Raw genomic sequence first — 14,740 nt, 5'->3', positions numbered from 1 at the left:
TCTCCCTTCTCAGCTTTCTGAGTAGCTGGGACTGCAGGTGTGAGCCACCGAGCCTGGCCCTTGGCATTCTTTAGCTTATATTTGTATCACTCCAAATTCTGCCTGCTGTCTCATGACCTTCCCCTCTGTGTGCCTGTGTCTCTGTATCCAAATTTCATTCTCCTTTCTCTTATGAAGATGCCAGCCATAGGAAAAGCCTACCTAAATCCAGCAGGACCTCCATCTCAACTTGATTATATCTGCAAAGACCCTGTTTCCAAATAAGGTTGTGTACGAGTGATTCACATGTACCAGTGGTTAGGTCTTGAATATATGTTTTTCAGGCACAAAATTCACAGGTCTTTACAAAAGAAAGCCTGAAGGGTATAGAAGAAGCATTTATAGCTCCTCTAGCTGCCCTTCTCCTGGGGTCCAGCCCCTCTTGTGCTCCACTCCTTCATATCCCATCACCCCAAAGATGACTCCTTGACCACCTGGATGTCCAGCATATTCTGACAGATTATTCTGAACTGCCCAGATGGGGCATTAATAAATAACAGTAGCTGGATCAGCTAGTTATTTGTACAAGAAATAGAAAAAGCACTGTCAGTACTTACTGTGAACCGAAGCTTCCTGGAAGAATACCAGATTTTAGAATCATGATCAGTTTATCTTGGGTGAGTCTAATTAAGATTTTGGAATGAGGATCTAGCCATCTTTAGCCTTACTCCAAATTTTTATTTGAATAAGCTGCCATATTTGCTGCTGTGTTTTAGATACAGTATGCCACTGGACCTAGTTTTCTGTGCCAAAGTCCAGAGAAATTAAGACAATGGAGGTTCTGGGACTAGTTTTGAGCCTCTGTGGTTAAATGGGAGCTATAGTTTGAAAGTGCCCCCCAAATTCCATGTATTGGAAACCTAATCTGCAACTTAATATGTTGATTGGAGGTGGGGCCTTTGGGAAGTAATTGGAACTAGATAAAGTCATCAAGACAGGGCCCCCATGATGAGACTAGTGGCTTTACAAGAAGAGAAGACAGAGTTGAAGTGGCAGGCTCTTGCCTTTTGCCATGTTATGACACAGCAAGAAGGCCCTCACTAGACACCGGTGCCATGCTCCTGGACTACCCAGTCTGCAGAACTGTGAGCTAAATAAACTTCTATTGTTTATAAATTACCCAGTCTGTGGTATTCTGTGATCGCAACAGAAAGCAGACTAAGACAATGAGTTAGAGACAGAAGCTGCTCTAAGTGTTAACTGGGGAGCCTCAAGACATAAGCACAGTTTTGGGGTTCAGACTGGGGCATAGAGCACCAGGGAGAGGGGGGCTTTCTCATTTTTCTGTGGTCACACAGCTTGACCATGCAGCAGGGAGGACCAAATGGAAACCTGTGCCATTCAGTGTATGAGAAGATTTGCAGCATGGAGAATGTAGCGAGTAAAGAAGTGTGTTAGGGAAGAGACACTGGTAGCTATGGCAGTGAACAAGTGACTCCTCTCTCAAACAGTTCTAAGTAGAGAACTTACTCATATAAGAAAACTGGCTGGGCACAGTGGCTCACACTTGTAATCCCAGCACTTTGGGAGGCCAAGTCGGGCAGATCACTTGAGGTCAGGAATTTGAGACCAGCCTGGCCTGCATGGTGAAACCCCATCTCTACTAAAAATTTAAAAATTAGCCAGTTATGGTGGTGCACACCTGTAATTCCAGCTGCTCAGGAGGCTGAGGTGTGAGAGTTGCTTGAACCCAGGAGGCGGAAGTTGCAGTGAGCAGAGATGTTGCCACTGCACTCCATCCTGGGCGACAGAGTGAGACTCTGTCTTAACAAAATAAAAAAGGCCGTGTGCAGTGGCTCATGCCTCTAATCCCAGCACTTTGGGAGGCCGAGGCAGGTGGATCACCTGAGGTCAGAAGTTCGAGACCAGCCTGGCCAAAATGGTGAAACCCTGCCTCTACTTAAAATACAAAAATTAGCTGGGCATGGTGGCAGGTGCCTATAATCCCAGCTACTCAGGAGGCTGAGACAGGAGAATCACTTGAACCTAGGAGACAGAGGTTACAGTGAGTCGAAATTGTGCCATTGCACTCCAGCCTGAGTGATAGAGCCAGACTCTGTCTAAAGAAAAAAAAGAAAAAGAAAAAAGAATGAATTATTGGCTCCTCTCCCTTAAGCCTTGCAAGCAAAATCAGGGGACCGTCCAGCCTAGTCATAAGAAAACCGAAGTGACCTGTCTTCTCTCTGACTGCCAACAGAATGGGTCACAAGAAACAAGCTTTTTCTATCTTTATTGGAATTCTTATTTATCTTTTTGAAAATAAATCCTATTTGCATAAAAAGAACTTTATCAGATTTACTTCTTCATGTTCTCTGTTCCCAAACTGCCATATTGTCAGATGGGCAATTTGGCCCGTCTGACTGACAGAACACTGAAAGGCTGTGATTGATATGTGCAGAAGAACACAGCTGGAGGGCCATTTGAGTGTAATTACTTGGGGTTTTATTACTCTCCTTGCAAATGAAAAGTGTGAAGATGTGCAAGTGCCAATTGTTCCCAATTACTTGAAATAGTTTCTGTTAATATCCAACCCCTTTCTGCAATTGTATTGCCAAGTCCAAAGGGAAATTACCAGATTATTGTAGAGAATGTTAAGGTGGCTGAGCGTGGTGGCTCACACCTGTAATCCCAGCATTTGAGGAGGCCGAGGTGGGAGCACTGCTTGAGCCCAGGCATTCAAGACTAGCCTGGGCAACATAGGGAGACCCATCTCTACAAAAAATTTAAAAATTAGTCAGGTATAGTGAAGCCCACGTATAGTCTTAGCTATTCAGGTGGCTGAGGTGGGAGGATTGCTTGAGCCCAGGAGGTCGAGGCTGCAGTGAGCACCACTGCACTCCAACCTGGGAGACAGAATGAGACTCTGTCTCAAAACAAAAAACAAACAAAAAGGCCGAGCACAGTGGCTCATGCCTGTAACCCTAGCACTTTGGGAGGCTGAGGCGGGTGGATCGCCTGAGGTAAAGAGTTCGAGACCAACCTGGCCAACATGGTGAAACGTCATCTCTACTAAAAATACAAAAATTAGCTGGGCATGGTGGCAGGCGCCTGTAATCCCACCTATCTGGGAGGCTGAGACAGGAGAATCGCTTGAACCCAGGAGGAGGAGGTTGCAGTGAGCCGAGATCGCACCATTGCACTCCAACCTGGGCAACAGAGCAAAAACTCCATTTCAAACAAATAAACAAAAATAACACGGCCGGGTGCGGTGGCTCAAGCCTGTAATCCCAGCACTTTGGGAGGCCGAGACAGGCGGATCACGAGGTCAGGAGATCGAGACCATCTTGGCTAACACGGTGAAACCCCGTCTCTACTAAAAAATACAAAAAACTAGCTGGGCGAAGTGGCGGGCGCCTGTAGTCCCAGCTACACGGGAGGCTGAGGCAGGAGAATGGCGTAAACCTGGGAGGCGGAGCTTGCAGTGAGCTGAGATCCGGCCACCGCACTCCAGCCCGGGCGACAGAGCAAGACTCCGTCTCAAAACAACAACAACAACAACAACAACAACAACAAAATATATATATCCATATATATTGGTTAAGCTATATATACACACACATATATATAGCTTAATAAAACAATTACATGGTTGAAATATGATCATCAGAAAATATACCTGAATTCAATTAGAACAGTATGTGTCACATCTTTGATGCTGAATGGAATATTAGTAACAAATGAATAAATAAATAGCCACATAGAAAATACAACATAACTTTATACAAATAATAGTATATTGCCATAACTAGATATGTAAAGTCTCCTTGAAAAACCAAAAATCAAACCAAACTTTTTAAAAATGTTTTTTCCTTTCTAATTTTTTTTAGTTAGCTTTGAGTTCAGCTATCAAAACCAAACTTTTTTTAAACTCATTTTCTCTCCTGACAAAACAAAAACATAAGTAGAAAAATAAAATAAAATTGGGAATATCCTCTACCTACTAGTCTATGTCCTCTTAACGGACACAAAAAGTGGAACGCACATTTGGTTATGGCACCCTGTTGACCTGTTGAAGCGAGGAGTTTGATTTTGTTAATATGACCTTGGGTGAATCCAGGAGTGCTAGAGCTCTTGAACCGGAAGATATTTAAAAATAAGAAATAGCAACAAATCTTCAAGTTACTTATGCTTGTTAGGTTGAATTGCGGTGTTGCTCTGGGCTGTCTGAGTAGGTGGCTACTTTAGACAGCCTCTACCAAGTGGGTGGACATCCTGGGGAAACTCAATGTTATCCTAAATCTCAGGATTGGAGAATATCTTCTATGCCAATGAATAGCCTGCAGGTACTTATTTATAAGTTGTTCAGTGATCTAGGTGCTTGTTTAACTATTATGTCAAAGCATAACCTAAACAGGTAACACAGCATTTGGCCAAGTCATTCATAGTGTTTAGTAATTTACCTATAGAGGACTTGGCCCTGGGAAATGGTTGACTCGAATCTACGTGATTTTAGGAATTTAGGACTCTAAGAAGACCATGTGATGATGTATTGATTTGGCATATGCCATGCCTGTTCTACTCTGTCACCTCATCACTTCCATTGGCTCAAATCTTGCAGCACATGTGGGTTTAGGGATTTTACAGATAGAAGATGGACCATCTTGGTATTTTTGCCCACTTTTGTTCTCTTATGTTACACCTTTCAGGTTGGAAACAGAACAAATGGGATTATTTGCTGGTAACAGTGTTAGATAATTCGGGGAAAAATAGATTACCCCAGCTCCTATCAATGCACATTTAAATACAATTTAAATAAATGAGTTAGTGACATTCCCTATGCAGCAGATGAAGCCCGTCATTCTTATGCTTATTGTGCAGTCCCTGGAGAGCTTCCATTTCCTAGAGCTGATTAACTGGTTACGGGGCTTTTTCTCACTCTTCTCTCTAGTTTTGCTGTTGTTGTTGTTGTTGTTTGTTTGTCTTTAGTAAATGCTCAAAAGCCTAGTGAGACAGACTAACAAGAACCAAATAGAGTTTCTCAGGTAGGAATTTTCTATTAATATACAAAAGGGTTTATCACTAAGCCATGGTTTTGCTCATATCCAAAACATAGAGCCAGCAAAGTCCCCTCTGAAAGAGTCTGCCAGTGGACTCAACGCAAGCACCAGCGAGTGTGCTTGTTCATTTACAGAGCATTGATCAAGAAAAGATTCTTTCCCTGCTGATACTATAGTGATATCCAAACTGAGTAATCAAGATGCCTTTTAAAAGAAAAAAAAAATCATCCTCCTAGTAGTTTAAAGATCCAATGTAAAAACACTAATATTTTATTCCACAAGAAATTTTTTTTTGTAAAATTATTACCGCAAAAGCAATGGTTTGTAAGAAGGAGTGTCTTTTTGTTTCTGTTTTTTAACCAGGCCTTCCATATGAAATTGATGAACACTGGTTATGCTTTGAACCTCTTCTATGGTCATCATTACCCTAATGGAATTTAGGAACTTATATTATTTCCTATTCCCATTTCCCAAAGAATTGCAAAAGTTCTTGTTAAGACAGACAGCTGAGGGAAGTGCCTAGGCTTTCAAAAAAAGCCAGCCTTTATGCTACCAGTGCATGGGAAAAGGTAAAGGAACCCTCCCCAAAAGAGTTTATTCTATAAAAACAAAGTGAGCAACTCTGAGTGGAACTTTGGTTACAGAAGAGACAAGCTGCTTCCTGGGATGGGGGGATTTTACCAAGAAGATAGAATGAGAGAATACAAATAATGGTTGACCTAAGAATTTGCAATTGAAGTTGAGACAAACCAAGCCACCTTCCCAACTCTCCCACTGCTCAGGAGTGATACCAACGTCTTATTAATTTAGTGAAGCTCTAGGAATCGTGAAACTGAGTTGTATTTTGGAGAAAAGGAATCAAAAGTCTCTCTCTCTCTCATTGAAGATATCAAAAAGATCATTTAAAATACATATTATATTTGACTTTATGTTGATCCATTTTCATGCTGCTGATGAAGACATACTTGGGCCTGGGCAATTTACAAAGGAAAGAGGTTTAATGGAGAACTACAGTTCCAGGTGACTGGGGATGCCTCACCATCATGGTGGAAGGCATGGAGGAGCAAGTCACATTTTACACGCATGGCAGCATGCAAAGAGAGCTTGTGCAGGCAAACTCCTGATTTTAAAGCCATTAGTTCTCGTGAGACTTACTCAGTATCACAAGAACAGCTTGGGAAAAACCCGCCCCGTGATTCAATTACTTCCCGTCAGGTTCCTCCCACAACGCATGGAAATTATGGGAGTTACAAGGTGAGATTTGGGTGGGGACACAGAACCAAACCATATCATTCTGCCCCGGCCCCTCCCAAAACTCATGTCTTCACATTTCAAAACCAATCATGCCTTCCCAACAGTCCCACGAAGTCTTAACTCATTTCAGTATTAACTCAAAAGTACAGTCCAAAGTCTTATCCAGATAAGGCAAGTCCCTTCTGCCTATGAGCCTGTAAAATCAAAAGCAAGCTAGTTACTTCCTAGACATAATGGAGGTACAGGAATTGGGTAAATACAACCATTCCAAATGGGAGAAATTGGCCAAAACAAAGTGGCTACAGGCCCCATGCAAGTCCAAAATCCAGTGGGGCAGTCAAATCTTAAAGCTCCAAAATGACCTCCTTTGACTCCATGTCTCACATCCAGCTCACGCTGATGCAAGAGGTGGGTTCCCATGCTCTTGGGCAGCTCTGCCTCTGTGGCTTAGCAGAGTACAGCCTCCCTCCCAGCTGTTTCACAGACTGGCATTGAGTGTTTGCAGATTTTTGAGGTACATGGCACAAGCTATCGGTGGATCTACCATCCTGGGGTCTGGAAGAGGGTGGCCCTCTTCTCACAGCTCCACTAGGCAGTGCCCCAGTAGGGACTCTGTGTGGGGGCTCCGACCCCACATCTCCCTTCTGCACTGCCCTAGCAGAGGTTCTCCATGAGAGCCCCACCACCTGGGCATCCAGGCATTTTTGTACATCCTCTGAAATCTAGGAGGAGGTTCCCAAACCTCAGTTCTTGACTTCTGTGCACTGGCAGGCTCAACACCACATGGAAGCTGCCAAGGCTTGAGGCTTGCACCCTCTGAAGCCACAGCCTGAGCTCCACATTGCCCCCTTTCAGCCATGGTTGAAGTGGCTGGGACGCAAGGCACTAAGACCCTAGGCTGCACACAGCATAGGGACCCTGGGCCTGGCACATGAAACTACTTTTTCTGCTAGGCCTCTGGGGCTGTGATGGAATGGGCTGCTGTGAAAACCTCTGACATGCTCTGGATATATCTTCCCCATTGTCTTGGAGATTAACATTCGGCTCCTCATTACTTATGCAAATTTCTGCAGCTGGCTTGAGTTTCTCCTCAGACAATAAGATTTTATTTTCTTATTGCAGCATTGCAGCATTGTCAGGCTGCAAATTTTCCCAACTTTTATGCTCTGTTTCCCTTTTAAATCTAAATGCCTTTATCAACACCCAAGTGTCCTCTTGAATGCTTTGCTGCTTAGAAATTTCTTCCCCCAGATACTCTAAATCATCACTCTCAAGTTCAAAGTTCCACAATCTCTAGGGCAGAGACAAAATGCCATCAAGTCTCTTTGCTAAAACATAACAAAAGTCACCTTTGGTCCAGTTCCCAACAAGTTCCTCACCTCCATCTGAGGCCACCTCAGTCTGGATCTTATTGTTCATATCACTATCAGCATTTTTGTCAAAACCATTCAACAAGTCTCTAGGAAGTTCTAAACTTTCCCACATTTTCCTGTCTTCTTCTGAGCCCTCTAAACTGTCCCATCCTCTGCCTGTTACCCAGGTCTAAAGTCATTTTCACATTTTCGAGTATCTTTTCAGCAACACCCCACTCTACTGGTACTAGTTTACTGTATTAGTCTGTTTTCACACTGCTGATAAAGACATACCCGAGAATGGGCAATTTACAAAGGGAAGGGGTTTAATGGAGAACTCACAGTTCTACATGACTGGGGATGCCTCACAATCATGGTGAAAGGCAAGGAGGAGCAAGTCACATCTTACATGGATGGCCAGAGAGCTTGTGCAGGTAAACTCCTATTTTATCAGATCTCGTGAGACTTATTCACTATCATGAGAACAGCATGGGAAAGATCCCACCCCCAAGATTCAATTACCTTCCACTGGGTTCTTCCCACAATGCATGGGGATTGTGGGAGCTACAAGATGAGATTTGGGAGGGGGTACAGGACCAAACCATATCAGATTTTATTTTCAAACGCATTTTCTTAAAAACAAATACAAGATGCTTTTCAAAGAAATTATTTACACATATTCCAATTGGCATATATATTTTGTTACCATAAAAAGGTAATATATACATATGGTGTAAACGAAGAAGAAACAGATAGTAGGCTACATGTAAAAATGATAAAGGGCTGCAGCTAATTGAGCTAATGGAGTTCCTTTCCTCATGGGGGCCCAGTGTACAATAGCTGCAGACAGCAGCTTCCTTGGTAGTGTATGCAGCCTGTTTCTTGTATGGGTTGCTCCAAGGGACCTTGGAGACAGGTCTTTCAGATGGATGTTCATGTCTCTGACCTTGCACTACTCTCAGTGCAGGCTCCAAATAGGTATTCGAGGTGCCTTTGGAAAGCCCCAGGGTGCCGTGGCCAAGTCATCATGCCCATCCGCACCAAACTGCAGAACGAGGAGCATGTGACTGAGGCCCTATGCAGGGCCAAGTTCAAGTTCCCTGGCCACCAGAATATCCACTTCTCAAAGAAGTGGGACTTTACCAAGTTCAATGTGGATGAATTTGAAGACATGATGGCTGAGAAGCAGCTTATCCCAGATAGCTGTGGGGTCAAGTACACCCCCAATCCTGATCCTCTGGACAAATGGTGGGCCCTGCACTCATGACGGCTTCTACTGTGCTGCCCTCTCCTAATGCCCACCAATAAATCCTACTTCCTGTCCACCTTAAAAACAAATGATAAAGGGTAGTCACCTCTTGGGAATGAGAATAGGGCTGGTGTGGAAGTGAGTTTTTACTTCTCACTTGACATATTCCAAGTTTGAAAAACTGTTCCAAAATGGGTATCATTTTTATAATAATTAAATTTCAAAAAATATTTCACTGTGTGCCTAATCTGTGCAAGGGGAGAATGCAGAGGAGGGAGGCATTAGAGCCACATGCAAGGAACACCAGAGTCCCAGTGTGTTGGACTGCAGAAAGCCATTACTTATCATGTTTGGCTAATAAATACTGTATGAAGATTACTTGTGATTTGTAATCTCTTAATTACAGATACACACAAAAGACCAGTCATGAATCACCCCAAATTGGAAGCAAGCAAGGTGTCCTTCAGTGTGTGAATGGATAAGCAACTATGGTGCATTTAGATAACAGAATATTACTCAGTGCTAAAAAGAAATGAGCTATCAGCCATGAAAAGATGTGGAGGGTATTACAGCCATATTACTCAATGAAAGAAGCCAGTCAGCAATGGCTGCAGATATACAATTCCAACTATATGACATTCTGGAAAAGGCAAAACCACGGAGACAGTAAAAAGATCAGTGGTTGCCAAAGGCTGGGGAAGGGGTGAAAGAGTAGGATGAATCGGTGGAGAACAGGGGGATTTTAGCCCAATGGAGCTAGTTCTGTATGAAACTGTAATGATGGATATAGGACTTTATGCATTTATCAAAATCCATAGAACTGTACAATACAGAGAGTGAATTTTAATGTATACGACGGATTCAATTAATAATAATGTATCCATATTGGTTTGTCAATTGTAACAAATGTACTACATTAACGCAAGATGGTAACAGCCTAACTGTTGGGCAGAGAGAGGATGCATGGGAGAGCTCTCTGGACTTTCTGCTCAGTTTTTCTGCAAACCTAAAGCTGCCCCCAAAAACTAAAACCCAAATTAAGAACAAAGTTAACGCTGTTTAAACACAATAATAATAAAAGGCTACTAATAACATACTAATGTAGAAAACTAGTATTTCAAAACCAAGTCAGGACTATGATGCTCTCATCCATGTTTCTTTGTTTGTTGTTTTCAAGGTTAGGCGATGCTTTCCTTCGCTGTCCAGTTTGCAGAGCCGTCTTGGAGCTGGTGCGGGTCCTCCCTCGGTCGTCCTGGCTCTTGGGAAGGAACCAGGCGGGCTGCGGACCTGGCGCGCCCTCGTGCGCCCTCAAGTCCTTGGAAAGCGCAGACCTCGTGCGCTCTCCAGCGCCCTGCCAGGGTGCAAGGGCAGGACAGGTACATCCCGCGTGCTGCGGTGGCGATCAGCGCGGACACGGAGCCCGGCTCCACCCGTCCGCCCAGCCCCGGAGTTCTGCCAGAGCGCCGGGCGCAGAGCAAGCGGGTCCGAGCTCCAGCACCTTCGGCAGCTCCCGGCCCCGGGGTACGAACGGCGGCCGTGGCTCACCGGGTGCAGGAGCAGTCGGCCAGGACACTAGAAGAGAAGCCTAGAGCAGGGCGAGTTTGTTTCCCCACCTCCTATGGCCGGCTCAGGCTCTTAAACCCGCCGTGCAACAGACGCAGGTACCCGCTCAGGACGCTCAGTCAGTGGTGCAGGAAGCCCGGGTCGCGGTGCACCGTGTTTAAAAATAAACACCCACTTCCCTCGGGGCCATTGGTATTTATTCTATTTAAATTACACAGATTGTTTCCATTCCTTGGCGTCTGAAGTATTAAGGCTGAAGTCTGCTTTCCCAGCTATTTGCACGTATTTGTTTAGGGACGCAGTCGCTCTGCAACACGGGCTGCTCCTATGGCAACTGCTGCAAAACAAGATCAGGCTTCACCAGGGTCGGGGGAGGAAACCTCCCAAGAAAGCCAGGCACTGGAGTCACGGGTGTGGATGTCCTTTTAGGGCCTAGGAAAGGAGGGTCTGATGAGAAGGCATTGAAGAAAAGCCAGTATGACGACGATGCTTTCATGGTGAAGTTTTGTGCATTTTCTACTGAATATTTTTTAAATTATGCCCTTCTTTTTGAGTTAGAAGGAAATATTGGCATTCAGAGTTAATGCTTCTTAAAAACAGTTATGTGGAAGGGAAAGTATTCCACCTTAGCTCATTTGCATACAGTTGCATTATCCTTGATCTTTGTTTATATATATACGTGTCCAATGAATATACTGTAGGATGTGTATGTAATTATTGTATCATATGTATAGCATAGAATATAATTATATAACTTTTCTTTTGAAACTTGTGCTTCAGAGAAGACACTTTTTGGGAAACTCCTGCACACTTTATACACTGAAGTTCTTTTTTTTGAGACAGAGTCTCACTCTGTTGCCCAGTTTTAAGTTCTCTCTTTTGAGAGGCAGTAAGTGATGATTAGGGAGAATGAATGGACCTCAGAGACCGAAATGAACTTGTAAGTGATTCTCTTTGGAATCTGAATGGGCCTGAGAGTCAGACTTTATCTTGGGAAAAAGTCTGTCAGGTGTGGTCACATTCGTCAGTCTCTTTTTCTGAGATAATGAGATTCCAGGGAGGGCATAGAAAGCATTTAGCTTTCCTTTGGTAAGCTTCCTTGGTCAGATAAGGACATTCGAGAAATAGTCCCTGCCCTTGGGGTTTGGGGAGGCACAAGACGAGATTAGAGGGACCTTCATTCTGAGGCTTATTTCTGAGGCCGCTCAGCTTTCAATAAGCCCTCAGGGTGCTCAGGTGCCATATTTTGAGGCATGATTTTCTATACTCCCAACATCATCAAACCACCTCATTTAAGCTTCAGGTGATAGCCCATGGTTCCTTTCTAGGTTTTGTTTTCTTTTGTTTTGTTTTGAGACTGAGTCTGGCTATGTCCCCGAGGCCGGAGTGCAGTGGTGCAATCTCAGCTCACTGCAACCTCCACCTCCTGGGTTTAAGAGATTCTCCTGCCTCAGGCTCCCCCTAACTGGAATTACAGGCACATGCCGTGACGTCCAGCTCATTTTTGTATTTTTAGTAGAGACAGGGTTTTGCCATGTTGGCCAGGCTGGTCTCAAGATATCCACTCACTTCAGCCTCCCAAAATGTTGGGATTACAGGCGTGAGTCACCTCGCTTGGCCTATGTTAAGTTCTTATATTAAATATAGAGTTGACATTTAGGATTCCTCTGGATCCAGCCTAAAAAGCAAGTCTTTATTTCCTTCTAAAGAAAAGGCTTATAACCCTATCAGACCCAATGCTCACCATTTTTCTCTTTTTTTGGAGACAGGGTCTTGCTATGTTGCCCAGGCTAGACTGCAGTGACTATTCAATACTGGTACCATCAGACCGCACTGCTTGAACTCCTGAACTCAAGGGATCCTCCTGCTTCCCCTATAGCAACAGGCATGCACCAATCATCTTTTCTTTCTTTTCCTTTTTTTTTTTTTGAGGAGGAGTCTCACACTGTCACCTGTCACACTGCACCTAGAGTGCAATGGCACTATCTTGGCTCACTACAACCTCTGCCTCTCAGGTTCAAGTGATTCTCCTGCCTCAGCCTCCCAAGTAGCTGGGATTACAGGCACCCACCACCATGCTCGGCTAATTTTTTGTACTTTTAGTAGGGACCAGGTTTCACTATGTTGGCCAGGCTGATCTCGAACTCCTGACCTTGTGATCCACCAACCTTGGCCTCCTAAAGTGCTGTGATTACAGGCGTGAGCCACGGAGCCTGGCCCATGATCACTTTTTATAAACAAAATTTTCAGTACTACCTACTATGCTTAATTTTTTAAAAATAGTCTTTATTTTTAAGAGCAGTTTTAAGTTCACAGCAAAATTGAGTAGAAGGTAGGGACAAAGATTTCCCATACACATAGCTTCCCCTACACATATCTTCCCCTATTTATCAACATCTCCCACCAGAGTGGTACATTGTTGCAATTGATGATGCTACATTGACACATCATTATCACCCGAAATCTGTGATTTACTTATGGTTCACTCTTGTACATACGATGGGTATGACCAATGTCTACTGACATGTATCCACCATTATAGTATCATACTGAGTAGTTTCACTGACCTAAAAACCCTCTGAGATCCATCTCTTCATTCCTTCCTCCCCACCAACCCCTGGCAAACACTGTTCTTTTCACTGTCTCCATAGTTTTACCTTTTCCAGACTGTCATATAGTTGGAATCATACAGTATGGAGCCTTTGCAGATTGGCCTCTTTCACTTAATAATATACATTGTAGGTTTCCTTTCTGGCTTTTCATGGCTTGAGAGCTCATATCTTTTGAGCACTAAAAATTTTCCATTGTCTGGATGTACCATAGTTTTTTCACACATTCACTTACTGAAGGACATCTTGGTCATGTCCACGTTTGGGCAATTATTAATAAAGCTTCTATAAGCATTCACGTGCAGGTTTTTGTGTGGACATAAGTTTTCAACTCATCTGGGTAAATACAAGAGCTATGATTGCTGGATCATATGACAAGAGTATGATTAGGTTTACATTAATAAGAAGCCTCCAAACTGTCTTCCAAATTGTCTGTATCATTTTGCATTTCCACCAACACTGTGGAAGAATTCCAGTTGCTCCACATCCTCACCAGCATTTGGTGTTGTGGTGTTCAAGATTTTGGCTATTCTAATACGTGTGTTGTAATGTCTCATTGCTGTTTTCATTTGCATTTCCCTGATGATATATGATGTGGAGCATCTTTTCATGTATTTGCCATATAACAAATATCCTTAACACCTCTTTAACAATCCTGAAATGCAATTCTTAGCTAATATCATTTACCTACAATATAATTGTTAAAATAGTCAATACAATGCTCTAAGAAATAAAGGACTAAAAGGAAAGTGATTAATAATGACATAATACAGGGACCCCACAAGAGAAGACATGATGAAGTAGACAGATGATTGCCCTTAAATGTAATAGGATCACCATGGAAGTGCCTCGTATTGGCAAGTAAAATATGCCAAATCAGCAATGAGATTCTCTGAAATGGCAAACAGCTCTTAGTAAAGCAAGCAAAACAAAGTATAATCTTCCCTCTTTTCACATTGTAGTTGCATTTGTGGAAATTTACTGTATATTAAAATTACACAAAACACATTTCGTGTTTATATATAAAATGGAGTTGAACTCTACATGCAGATAATTATACATAGGGTGCTTAGTTTGTTTTTCTTACACAAACATCTGTTGGGATATTCAGAATTTGACAGAACTGTCTCATGCCAACAGTGCCACTCCAATATTGTGAAAAAAAATCCTACTTTAAAAACCACTGTTCTAAAAGATGGAACTTGGTTGAGTGTGGTGGCTCATGCTTGTAATCTCAACACTTTGGGATGCTGAGATGGGAGGATTGCTTGATTGAGCCCAGGAGTTCAAGAGCAGCCTTAGCAACATAGCAAGACCCAGTCTCCACCAAAAATTTTGTAAATTAGCTGGGCATAGGGCATGCGCCTGTACTCCCAGGAGGCTGAGGTGTTATTTACTGGTAGAGGGTCTTGACTGCAAGTTGTCTGGGTTAAAGGCATTTTTGAACAAAGAAGTGGACAAAATGCACAGCAAAGCAAGGACAGAATGAAACAAAGGAAGCTGAGATTTATTGAAAGTAAAGGTACACTTCACAGTGGGAAGCAGCTGGAGCAGCAGCTCAAGAGCCCAGATGCAGACTCTTCTTGGGTTCAAATACCCCCTATAGGTTTCCCATTGGCCACTAGGTGTTCACCTCATGTAAATAGAGTAGTGGCTCACAATCAGTGTGATTGGTTA

At 43.3% G+C, this 14,740-nt stretch overlaps 1 non-coding gene across 1 annotated transcript; it reads left to right on the top strand.

Moving 5' to 3' along the window:
- Window positions 1-8,425: 8,425 nt before the first annotated feature.
- LOC112630862 lies at window positions 8,426-8,560 on the top strand. The gene has a single exon (XR_003120991.1). It is a non-coding gene; the product is annotated as a small nucleolar RNA SNORA70 (small nucleolar RNA).
- The last annotated feature ends 6,180 nt before the right edge of the window (window positions 8,561-14,740 follow it).

Source organism: Theropithecus gelada, chromosome 8, assembly GCF_003255815.1.
Source record: "Theropithecus gelada isolate Dixy chromosome 8, Tgel_1.0, whole genome shotgun sequence".
Classification (NCBI taxonomy): Eukaryota; Metazoa; Chordata; class Mammalia; order Primates; family Cercopithecidae; genus Theropithecus; species Theropithecus gelada.
Note: the sequence above shows the minus strand (reverse complement) of the source record. Positions and strands in the feature narration are given on the sequence as shown.